Source organism: Cyprinodon tularosa, unplaced genomic scaffold (genome assembly GCF_016077235.1).
Source record: "Cyprinodon tularosa strain WSP-4 unplaced genomic scaffold, ASM1607723v1 ctg1074, whole genome shotgun sequence".
NCBI lineage: Eukaryota > Metazoa > Chordata > Actinopteri > Cyprinodontiformes > Cyprinodontidae > Cyprinodon > Cyprinodon tularosa.
In genome coordinates, this window is record NW_024037865.1 from 9,727 (window position 1) to 20,104 (window position 10,378).

General features: G+C 39.1%; 1 non-coding gene across 1 annotated transcript; it reads left to right on the top strand.

Annotated features, from left to right (window-relative positions):
* Nucleotides 1-2,628: 2,628 nt before the first annotated feature.
* trnay-gua lies at nucleotides 2,629-2,716 on the top strand. The gene is given in 2 exon segments: nucleotides 2,629-2,665; nucleotides 2,681-2,716. It is a non-coding gene; the product is annotated as a tRNA-Tyr (tRNA).
* Nucleotides 2,717-10,378: the final 7,662 nt, after the last annotated feature.

The following is a 10,378-nucleotide window of genomic DNA, read 5'->3' on the forward strand; positions in this document are numbered from 1 at the left end:
TCTACTGCATCAATACTTTGCACTGTAGCTTGAGGTCCTGAATTTCTGTTAGAATTGGTAGATTGTATTTGAGTCCTACAGAACCGTGCTGTGTCCAGCCTTATTACAGCGCAAACAGATTGGTTTACCACTGGGTTCAAAGCGATATGGTTTAATCTCTTTTTGCCCCCTGTGTGGGGCTTGGGGAATTGTGGATGGAGTAGAGAGGCCTATATGCTTCATTATAACATCCAGCTGTTCTTGTTGTTTCAAAAGACAGTCCTTAAGTTCCTTGAATCCAGTGGAAGGTTGTACTGACATCACATTAGTCTCTGCCAATATATTCCCCAGGTCAGAGTACATATCACAGGAAAATGCTCGTGCCCTATGTTTATTCACATTTCTGCTCTCCTCTGCCCATTTAATAGCAACAGTACGCAGTACAGAAACAGACATAGCTGGATCTTGGCTAATGTTACGTTTGAGTTCCCTTCTTAACATATCATCATGTAGTTGTTCTATAAATTGGTCACGTAAGATTTGGTCAGAATTAGGGATACCCCCTGGTGTTTTAAGAATAACCACATCCATGAGTGCCTTTAACGAATGAGAATAATCTCTAAGAGATTCACCCTCTTTCTGAGTGCGCTGAAAAAAATTGAAGCTGTGCTGAAACATAGGACTGGGAGCAACTATAGTTTTCACTAAGGATGCTAAATATTATTTCTGGTGTATCCTTTTCAGATGTACTATGAAAATCAATCTCTGCCTTAGCACTTACCTCTAAGTGATCATATAGGAAGAGAAGCTGCTCTGCTTGTGACATGCGCCTGACCATTAAGCACCTGCGGGCCTCTTCAATCCATTTTTCAACAGTTATTAAATGAACAGACAATTTACCAGAAAATCTGGGGCATTTACGTTCTCTTGGTATGTACAAGAACTGAGCTGGTACAGACAAAGATGCAGGAGGTACATTGACATTTGCTGATGTCGAAGCATTTGAGTCATTTGACTCTGCCGTTTGTGGCACAGTACTTTGATTAGCCATGTGTGACCTTAACTGTTCATTTTCAGCCTGAAGCTGTTGTACCTGGTCCAAGATGGCTTGAATGTCCTCCATTACTTTAGACTCCGATCAGCACCAAGTGTCCTGAAGACTCCGTAGATCTTGATTGTAGATACCAACCACTGTTTTTTCCCTTTTATCAAACAACTATGGGCCACCAAAGTCTCTGGTCCTACCAGCAACGCCAATTGTGACCAAGTGTAAAATAAAGTGTAAAGACTTAAATAGTGGCAAAATATTTGTATGTTTATTTGTAGACATATAAAAGCATCATTATTAATTTTTCTAAAATCTTATATAAAAATATCAAATATGACAAAACAGTTCATTGATGGGCTGTTTCTAAAACAGGAAAAGAGTACAATCGGCTGAATTGGGGTCGTACAAATATCAATAATAAATATACAGTTAGAAAACGCCAATAAAATCAATATGACATGGCCAACAAAGCCCAAAACAGAAACTAAACAAAACATGCAAAGATGCCCCCAAGTCAAACCAATTTGACACAGTTCTAAACGTCTATACAAGCCCAAACAACTAATGTAAAGCCTACACTTTGACCGAGGGAAAAAACAGTGGATGGCGACTCAGCAGCATCAGAATCATCACTTTGTTAAAATCCAACAAAAGAAACTCTCCTAGTTCTGGAGGCCAGCAGGTGATAGGATCTTTCAGCAAGATCTTTCCCAAGAATGCTGACTGGTACTATTGCTTGGACCTTCTTGTCTGTGCACCAAACCCAGATTTGGCTTAAAAGCTCAAGTGTAATGGCTGCCAGTTGCCCTCTACACCCATGTGGAGTAGCTGAGTGAAAGGCCCAGCTTTGCCTCCCTCTGGCTTTTAAAGACTAAGCTCCGCCCCCCAACTTCCTACTTCCTGGTTCACCCTATCACATTTGACAGGACATATAGACTTTGCCTAAATAATGATTTAAGGTAAGAATCTGTCATTTTTTGACATCTGCCCTCTGTTGCACATGCAAATGTCATCACTTTCATCGCTTTATTTTGTTTTTTGTGACAGAGAGCTTCAACCGTTGCATGTTTAACTTTTTTTTTAGTAATTTTTACACTTTATCGTATTTGTACTTTTTTGCATCCCTGGCAAATGCTTGCCCTACCGGAGTTCTCAGTCAATCCGTGTCGCATCTGTTTATGCCCCATGTTGTTAAATTTAGCAGATCCTTGTTGATCTCTTTCTACCTCCTTTCTGGATGACCTGCTTTCTAGACAGGTATGCATTTCGCTTGTTCACAGATATACTTGATCTGTCTATTTGACAGACTAAGAGGGGGGACTCTGTGATTTTATAGTGCAACGGACATTGTAGGAATGAGCAGACTGCCTAGAAAGGTTTCAGTTTCTGATGGAACAGAGGACACACAGATAAAGTAGTTTATATGAATGAGGGGTAAAACATTAAAGGACAACTGTGGCGAAGTCTATAGTTGGCCACCTCAGGTCTGTCGACGTAGGGGCCCAATTTGGCAGGATGTTACGGAACAGGCATCCTGCAAAGGTTTTTTCTACGCCTGGTGTGTAGATGGGGGTTACTGCTGAGTGGGTGCTGTCCCTCTGCCTTTGATAGCTCAGTTGGTAGAGCGGAGGACTGTAAAGAGCAACAGAGGATATCCTTAGGTCACTGGTTCAAATCTGGCTCGAAGGAGAGAGTCAAACTACCCATAGAAATAGTAGCAGCGGAACAAGCACTTTCTTTCTGAAACACAGAAATGTTTTTATGTACAAAAGACGTACAGCACACACAGAGAGATGGAGAGTGAGGAGGACTCCAGGAGCAAAACAGTGTTTTCAGATGGAAATACCGGTGTTACATCGAGCTGCGTTTCCCCATCAGATATAGTTTCCCCTGCATCTCCACACTGCGCAGGTGGCACGGTTCAACGTGCAAGCAACAGAAAATGCGCATGCTCGCTAAAGGCGCGTAACAGCCACCCTGTGCTCACGCCACAGGGGAACTATGGAGAGTGTGAACGATCAAATGTTAGCCTATATGGAGAAAGGGAGAAATGGAGATGGATGGATGGATGGAGTATCTATAACAACCCAAACACATAGGATTTTAGAATTAGACATCCCCAGTTATTAATTTCATACAGTCACCAGATCTGAATGCCCTGTTAAAAAACTTCACACCCATGAGTAGAGGTAATGCCTGATGATATTTACACCGCATCAGATACTGTTCACCCATGATAAGCAGGGGAAACGCTATCTGACGAGGTTTATAGGCCCGTCAGATAGCGTTCCCCCCTGATGTCATTCAAGTTGAGTTGCAATAACTTCAAAACTCTCTGCAGGTACTTGTCTTTGTCGTCCACTCTATTCAGCTGGCTTTTGAAACACATGGCGAGAAGGTGGGGGTCAGGTGCTGAGGGTTAGGGGGGGCGAGAAATGCAAAAGTAACACAATAGTTACTTTTAATAGTAACTAGTTAAGTAACGTGCCCAACACTGCTCAAAATGCATTTTGACTCTCCAAAATGTGATTAAGGATATCTTGAATTGTTATTTTTCCCTAGACATAGTATAACAATATAAACAACATTAAGGGCAGTCATAATTCAGTAAATAATGTTTGTTTATTCTATTAAAATTTCTGTATCTCTATAATGGGTCTGTATTATGAGTTGTCTTCTCAATTCAGAGACCCCGTGCAGGTTTTTGCCTAGGGCCCCAAATGTCCTAAATCCGCCCCTGCTTTGATTCGCTCCTCCGGGTTTCATCTGTTATGCAGAGAATGACCTCCCCTGTCGCGGGAACATGCATCGCCCTAAACTCACACCCATTGATGAGAAAATGGATTTAAATATGAAAGAAAATGGACATTTCAAACATATTCTTAATATTTTCATATTTCTCATACATGGATGCCTTAAAATTGATAGTTTTGGTGGACAGATAAATTTGAATTAATAGGATTTTACTCAATGGCGTAACGACAAAACAATAGGCCCGTAAGCAACATTATCTGGGTGAGCCCCATATGGAGACATGTTACAGTCGATGTGCTACAGTCAGTGTGCAATGAATAAATTCTCTGCTCAGTAGATGCCAATTCCCCATTTTGCTATCAACACCATTCTAGATCACTTCTGACACTTTATTTGTTAAGCTTAGAACCTACTGAAGAACCCTTCCCTCCTTATTTTCATATTTATTGTCCCAGACTTATGAAATCCACACCAAAATCACAAAGAAAACGTATGATTATGTGGAGAAACTTGCCTAATTGTAAACTCATTATTTCTCAAACTAAGCAGGGGAGGGAGATCTCGGCAACTTGGAACCTGAGGGAGATTCCCTCCCTTCCTTATTTTCACAATCCCTCAAATCTCGCTGTCTTTGCTGCTTGGCCCTGCCTCATCTAAACACTTCAAAACATGTAATTTAATTTTTAATTACATGTTTCTGAAGCCTGTCAGGCCTTTTTTCGTAATGTCTGTACATGTCATTTGATATAATACAACTGTTCATAATGTTCAATAGGGCTTGGTCGTCGTGACGTCACCACTTTGCGTGGTCGCCATGTTGACGGCGCACTTTACGGTTTCCTTAGACTATTGCCTGTGACTAACGCGTACTGTTCTCCCTCTCAGCCGTGTTTTATTTCGTTTAATTTCACCGTAACTTGATTTCAACCATGGTAAACCGTTGCTGTATTGTGGGCTGTAACAGCGCATCACATGATCGCCGAGGGAAAAACCGACAAAATGGGATAACTTTCCACGCTTTCCTGCCTGGAGGCGCAAACACGGAGACCAAGTTTCACAGATAACAAAGAGTCGTCGGCTAGCTTGGATCGTGGCTGTAAGACGACAGAACAGAACTTTCCACAGTATCCCGATGTCAATGCGAGTGTGTTCCCTGCATTTTCATTCTGGTAAGTTAAAGATGCACGGTTTTATTTTATAGCCTACAGTATTTCCTTTCTTCATCCGTGGCACCACATACATGCATGAACGCGCGCCCAGAGACTGTTGGTATAGCATTTTCATCCTCGTTGGTTGATATAGCATTTTATCCTCTTTGGTTGATGTAGCATTTGATATAGCATTTTATCCTCTTTGGTAGAACACACTGCCAGTTCCTACAAGGACAGGGACATCCCTCTCCATTTTCAAAAAAAACCCTGAGGTTGACAGCTGTCATAGCACCACTTACAAATTTTGCTGATCCTAGCGCTTACCAGCCGTCTTGTAATGTAATGTAATCATATAATACAATATAATAATGTGTATATTGAGGATCATTGATAACATTATGGTTCTATATGTGTTCAACACTGCTGCTGTGGATAATAATTTTAAATTGTGTCACCAGGAAAACCAGCAAATGAAATGTACACCTCGCATCCGGATTGGGCACCATCACTACACTTGGGCCACACTGAGATAAAGGCCACACAGACTACACGCTATGAGAGACAGGAAAAGAGAAAACGGCAAAGGACTGACAGTACACCTGCGATGGATGAGACAGCTATTGATGACCTTGTTCCACCCGGTAAGCCTTACAGAGCCAGCAGATTCAACACCGTATGTTGCTTCTGTGGCTTTTTCAGCTGCATGATGCACATTTAGCTAAAAGATGTCCTTATTTTATCCATAGTGGAGACACCAGCACCAGCTGAGGATGGAGCTGAGCAGACACCGCTGACAGAATGTGACTTCTGTCAGCGCCGGCGTGCTGAAATCAACCGGCTGCTGGAGGAGAACAGGACCCTGAAACGTGAGCTTGGCCAGAGAAAAATGGATGAAGATTTCCTGAAGGAAGACACCGTCAAAGTGAAATACTACACTGGACTTCCACACCTTAAAGTCAACCACTTTATTCTGGTGTTTATGAATTACTGTATTAAAGAAAAGATTGATGCTCAATATGGAATTGACAATTTCTTTGTATCAACAATACACTCTAAGCAAACATTTAACAAGTGGGTTGTTTTTTAGCCATAGGTGTGTTTTGCATCCATACCCAAAAGCAAGAGGTCTCAAACGATCAGATCCTTTTCAGTGTTTATTTGCAAGTAGTGAAACTTGAGAACACAGTGTAGCGCAGAACAGAGCAGTGCAGTTTGAATGCTTGTAGGTAAATGGTTACAAATAAAAAAATGGACGCGATGAAAATGCAGTGCAATTACTTACAATAACATAGTATGTATTTATACAAAATGTTCAATCCTATTAATAAGTCGGTCTTAATGAAACATCAATGGAGAAATGGAAAGTGGAGATATTGCAAATTATTATTATACAAATTGTAGTTATAGTAAACATTAACAGTTAAACACTGTTAGTGCAAATTCTTATATAAGTATTTATATTAATATACATTACTTAAATTGTATAAATAAAGGCTGCGATGCAACATGTCATGATATACAATAATATAATCTATAATTGTATAATAATATAACAACGTGCAATAATATGCAAATATAACAATACAATGTAATAATAAAAAATACTATGCTTTTTATAAAAAATGTCTATGATGACCCATGGCTTCAGGGGAGTCTCATTAATGCGCTGAGAGTGCAAGACCTGAGGAGAAAAAAAATAGACATAAATTATGCAGGTAAGGACACCATTATATTTCATTCTATGCAGGAAAGCAAACGTTAACCTCAACCCCTCATGCATGTGTATACATATCATATAAATCACAGTTATACAACAGTAAAGTATAACAACCACGCTGTTATATTGTTATATCACTTAAAAGAAAAAGAAATGAAATGAGCACAGGACATTTAAACCTGCATAATGCCTCTGACTGAATGATTTAAGCTCAAAGTTACCCATTACAGTGTTTTATGAGGTCAGATTTAATAACCCGCAGTCAATACTGCACTCATTTTTCTAAATAGTTCACTTTGAAAGACTCTGATTCAAACTAGGAGTTAACTTGAATGGCCACAGCACTGCACTATTGTTTATTTTTTTATATTTTGCGGATCTTTGACTATTTAATCTGTTCCTTAAAATTTTATTAATAACAATGTTTAATAAATGATTTTCAACAAAATACAGATGTAACACCTATCCAGTTTCTGAATGATGGTAAAAAATCTTGTTTCTACCAGCAGCTGGGGGAGACTAGATTAGAAGATGGTTCAGAAAACCTGTCAGGACACATTTTTTTCTAACACTAAGAATCAAACAAATGCTGATTTCTATTTCAGCAAATTATTCTTAAAATTTTTTTTAAATAATTTCAATAAATGTTTTGATAAAGACTTGAGATTCCTTTCACTGAATGAATGGTCACAAAGCTAGTGTTAAGCTTGAAGTAAATCAAATGGAATGCCCCCCCCCCCCCCCCCTTTAAGTTATTTCTGCAGCCCGGGTCTGGCTAACGTTCGTGTTGATCCTACATCTGCAGCAGGAAAAGGCTCAGATACGTGAGAAACCCGGAGGGTTGGCAGTTACCGTTACAAACTACACCTTTGAAACACATAGCAGCTAGTTAAAAGAACATTACATGCGTGAGTGGTTGTTAGCACTAGCGGTTAGAAGTTGCTAAACTAGCAGTTGTCAGAGCTCGTCTGAACACAGCTTACCTTGGTGCGTATCACTGTGTTCCTAGTGTTTGCTGGCTTTATGATCTGCAGCTCCTGAACCTATCCATCATGAACTGCACATGCGACTCCAAGGACTTGTAGCTTCTGTATTGTTCTGAGGTATATGCGCTTAATCCACAAACAAGGTAGCCGAAGACGTCCGAGAAGGAGAACAGTGGCAACAACTCGTCGTCGGTGCTCCACTCATTATTTGGAACCTCATACGGATCCAAATTATTTATGATGCTGATTTTGTCTACATACCGGCCCCTGGCTTCTCTATTAAGTGTATCCCGGTAAATTCCGGATCCTTTTTGGGACTTCAACATCGTTCTTCTCTTCTGCTTTTCCTCGTGCAAATACGTTATGTCGGCGCTATGAAATTGTTAGCGTAGCCGTCAACATGGCAACCACGTCCCAGAATGCAAAGCGGATCCTGAGCCCTAGAAGAATAAAAAAAAAAAACACTCAAAATGTTCACATTCTGACCGGTTTATTTAGGGAGAACCAATATGGCGGATGGTGACGTCACAGTACAGCGTTATACCCATAGATATCCATAATAAAGGCCTTTTTTATGGATATCTATGGTTAGACCAACGACCTATCAGCAATCAAGTTAATAAATAGAGATCAGAGACAAATAGGAGTGATAAAAAGGAAAGGATTTGAATTCATTTATTTTCCCAGGAAATACACTATTAACGTTTAAAACTTATAGTTCATATCGCTTACTGTTTTGGGGTTTTTTTTAGGGTGGAAGGGACGTAATTTAACATCGAGAGTGACCCGGATGTAGATGTAGCCGCGCATGCGCAATGCGCTTCTGGTAGGGATCGGGTAGCATTAGCAGCATTAGCTTAGCTTGTGTGTGGAGTCATCGTAGAGAGGCCGATAATCTGGGAGTGTTTGCAGTGAGAATGTCTTCAGTCCAGCTTCAAGGAGAGTTTATCACCGAGCAGTTAACTCCTGCTGAAGAAACATTCACGGAGTTTAAAGGGAGTTTGGTCAATTCGGAGGAAAAGATGGACGATCAACAACTACTGCTGGATTTCACCAGGATCCCCCAGATCATCTTACACCGGATAGGTAGGAAACACCTGATAGAAACGATTCCCTGATGATGCACGCTGTGGATTTTAGCCTCATCTGATTGAAAAGCTGCTTAGAGGAGATCTAGATGCTAAGCTAAAGCTAACCTCCGGTTAGAGTGGGAGTCCAAAAAAGGCTAAAGTCTGCATCATGTTTGGTTATTGCAGCCTTTCGAGTGTGAGTTTATTGGTTTATTGTTTTTTTTGGGGGGGGGGCTTCCAGTCTCTGTTTTTACTTCTTATTTTATAATAAGAAATAAAACTTTACAGACGTACATTCAACAACCCGACAGCTCTCGCGTACATGGCCCTGAACCCTGTTGCATGCTGGGTATTGGAGTTTTAAAGCTTCCATGCTAATAACGTCACACTCCCCTCCACAAAGACACAATTTTCGCCCGGAGCTCCTTGGAAAGTTAGTAACTGAATCCTGGAGAGCAGCAGCAGCTCCTGCTGGCGATGGTTCACTGATGGAAACATTTACAGACATCCTGTCATTTAAATAACAAAACAAAAAAAAAAACAAAACAAAAAAACTCCAGAAAAGAAGCGACTGTCGTTATAAATGGTTTGTTTTCTACTTCATCGTGTAGTTTTTTAGTTACATTTTTTTTTTATTTCACTTAAAGTCAACAATAACATAAAAAGCATACAGATAAACAAAAAATATACTGGGGGGTATAATAATATAAAATAAACGAGTACATTCAGGAGGAAAAACAAACTTACAGACGTACATGTTTAGTAGTGTCATAATACGAATGTATATAAACATACATATATTGTAGAAAGACACATATATTCTGCATTAATGAACTGTCCAGAATTTTTAATTGGGAACAGATTGATTGAACAGATTTTTTGTGAGAAGAGGGTTTAATAGTACAAAAATTTTGTTTAGGTTAAATGGTCTGACCATCCATAATTACGTTCCAGATATCTTAAAATAAATTTTTACTAGACAAAACCACATTTTGACTATCCGGAATGATAATTTAAGATATCTGTATTTACATTCTGATTAGTGACAATAATAATTCAAGATATCTTAAATTACATTTTGGCTAGTCAAAACTCCTTTCAAGATATCTCAAATTACGACACCGGATTTGTCATTTAAAGCGTCACACGCTGATTTAACTTTTCCTCCTTTGGATTAAACCGAGAGTGAGGAATTTTTTTTAGGAATGATCCTCCTGGAAGCCCATTAAAAAGATCATTACACATTTTGACTAGTCAGAATGTCAATTTAAGATATCTTTTAATGGAAAAGCTGAATAATTCAAGATATCTTTAATTCATTTAGAGATATCTTAAAAGGAATTTTGAATAGTCGAAATTACAATTCAAGATATCTTTAGATTTTTTTTGTCAAGTCATTATTTGCTTTTAAGATATCTATAATTTAGATTTCACTAGTCAAAACTGCATATCTCCTATCGTAAAATATATTTAAGATATCATGAATTGTGGTGGCATTCGATATATTTTTAATTAGAATTATTACTAGTCAAAACTAAAATTGAGATATCTTGAAATTATTTAATGACTAGTCGTAATTTAATTGTAGATATCTGAAATGTGTCTTTCAGATAGTCAGTAATTGATTCTAGATATCTTAAATTGACGTCTCCATACAAGTTAATGGTAAATCT